The 2,321-nt window shown below is 47.4% G+C and overlaps 1 long non-coding RNA gene across 1 annotated transcript; it reads left to right on the top strand.

Moving 5' to 3' along the window:
• Window positions 1–1,078: 1,078 nt before the first annotated feature.
• LOC119315226 lies at window positions 1,079–1,885 on the top strand. Its single transcript, XR_005152636.1, has 3 exons — window positions 1,079–1,189; window positions 1,310–1,458; window positions 1,534–1,885. It is a non-coding gene; the product is annotated as an uncharacterized LOC119315226 (long non-coding RNA).
• Window positions 1,886–2,321: the final 436 nt, after the last annotated feature.

The raw sequence follows: 2,321 nt of genomic DNA, 5'->3' as shown, positions 1-2,321 counted from the left end.
CCCACACCAACAGGTTTTTTTGTGGAAAAAAATTTATATTTCAAGGGTGTTTTTGGAAAAAACAAGCCACACACCCTCTTCTCCTGGTCCATTGGATGACAGCAGGCCCCACACGCCTAGTCAGCGCCGGTTCCATATGCAAAATGAGATAAGCACCGTATTTGCACGTCAAAGCCAAGTTTTTACACCACTTTAATGTATGCCACAACGTCTAGCACCAAAATGATCGTTTGCGCCAAGTTCTAGCACCACCGGTGTAATTAATTCAGTTTTGAGATATTAGGTGCTATTTTGGAGGCCTATGGTCAAATACCATTAAAAATTTCAAGCCACTGCCCCTTAATAATATCGAGCAAGCCAATTAGCTAGCACCACCGCCCGGCCAACCTCCCCGTTTGTCCATGCGCCGGTGTCAACAACGCATGCATGTATACACACCTGCCCAGTGCCGGCCGCGAGCGTGCGAATCGAGGCACGCAGAGCCTGCACACCGTCGATCGATCCTAAGTCCCAAACTTTTTCGACGCCCGCCACACATCCATGCCCGCCGGATGCATGCATCGCCGACGACCACGCCACGCATCCGGCCATCAAGATGCTCTGGCACGTTTAACTACGTCACCGTACGTCGTCGTGAAGCTCCCAATGAAAAGCTCGCCACGTACGCTGTCTTCCCTCTCTCATATTCAATGAAAAGCTGCACAGCAGCATTTTCGTCAAAAAATAAAAACAAGCACGTACGTAGGCCGTGCGCACACGTCCACGCTTTCGGCTGACTGACGCGACGCCGTCCTCCGGCGTCACCACCGTCGAGAACCGAGTGCCGGCGGCGAGCGAGAGAGACGTGCAGCCATGCATGGAGTGGAGACCAAGGCATGCACATGTGTATGCATGCGTTGTTGACAGCGGCGCATGCACATAGATTAACCAACTCACGCGCATGCACATCGATTATCCATCCAACGGGCCATAGGCTAACCAACAAATTAGCTTATCCATCCAACCAAGTCATGATTATCCTAACAACAAACACTATATATATATACATATATATATATATATATATATATAGGCAGTCGGCGGATCGAGAGGAGGAGAGGAGCCAACCAACAGAAACACAAAGCAGCAGCTTCATCTTGCGACACAGCCGCCGGCGATCTGTCCACCATGGGCGGGCTCATCAACCCAGGTGACCTCCGTCCGTTCCTTTTTCTTCTTCTTCTTTTTCTTTATTTCTTGATTGATTTAATTCGCTCTTAATGCCGCCATCTCCTACATCGATCTGTTTTCTCATCCCATGTATGTCCAGGCCACGCCGAGCGCTACATATTATCGGCACGGGCGAAAATAAATAAGCCACAAGAGAACATAGTAAAGGAGAAAGTCTCGGAGATATGATCTAAATTCCCTCTCTTTGTGAAGGTGATGACGGCAGGCGATGTACGGCAGCCAAAGCTGGTGAGTTTGCAAATTTAGAACCATTTTCTTGCTTATTTAATCGTCGGCCTGAAATTCGCGCTCTTTTCTGAACAGAATTTCTGCCAAGAATATGCTTCGAAGTGTCTCCCGCAGCCGCTCCAAGAAACAGATGTCCTACTTGGGCTGGAGGGTAGCACGATGCGGTGGCGGCGTACAAAGCTGACGGTCGAACCATATGGGCGTGTGACGATGATTTCGTTACAAGTCTGGAAGAAATTTCTCTCAGAGGCCAGCATGAAGGCGGGAGACATCTGCCTGTTCGAACTGGTAGACAAGAGCAGCGAGGAACTCACGATGGAGGTCCATCTGATCCGCAAGTCGGAAATGTAGCTCTATTTGCGGAAGGTTTTGCCTTTTTTTGTGGTATTGTAGATTTTTTTTAATATAAGTCTAGATCACTACTTTATTGTCAAAGGAAAAGAGTAGAAAAAGTTGTAACTTTGACAGTAGTATTCTGCGGATCGTGATATGGAGATCATCGCTAAAAAATATGAGCTGAAACTTTGCATTTATCGCTAAAAAATATGAGCCACTAGTAAAAAACGGAGCTTTAAAACCGATTCGTAAGGGCCTTTAGTGCCGGTTCCATAACCGGCACTAATTGGTGGGCACTAAAGGCCCCCCCCCCCCTTTAGTACCGGTTCGGCACGAACCGGCGCTAAAGTGCCACCACGTGGCGTGAGCTCGCGCCCTGGTATGGGGACCTTTAGTACCGGTTCCAACCGGTACTAAAGGGTTTTTTTTTTGAAAATTTTGGATTTTTTTATTTTTTTTGATTTTTAATTTTTTTGAATTATTTGGTGATTTAGTCTCTAATCACCTCTCTTAACTGCTCAAGTGTG

Source organism: Triticum dicoccoides, chromosome 6A (genome assembly GCF_002162155.2).
Source record: "Triticum dicoccoides isolate Atlit2015 ecotype Zavitan chromosome 6A, WEW_v2.0, whole genome shotgun sequence".
Taxonomy (NCBI): Eukaryota; Viridiplantae; Streptophyta; class Magnoliopsida; order Poales; family Poaceae; genus Triticum; species Triticum dicoccoides.
The sequence above is the reverse complement of the archived record's forward strand: the minus strand, read 5'-3'. Positions and strand labels throughout refer to the sequence as shown.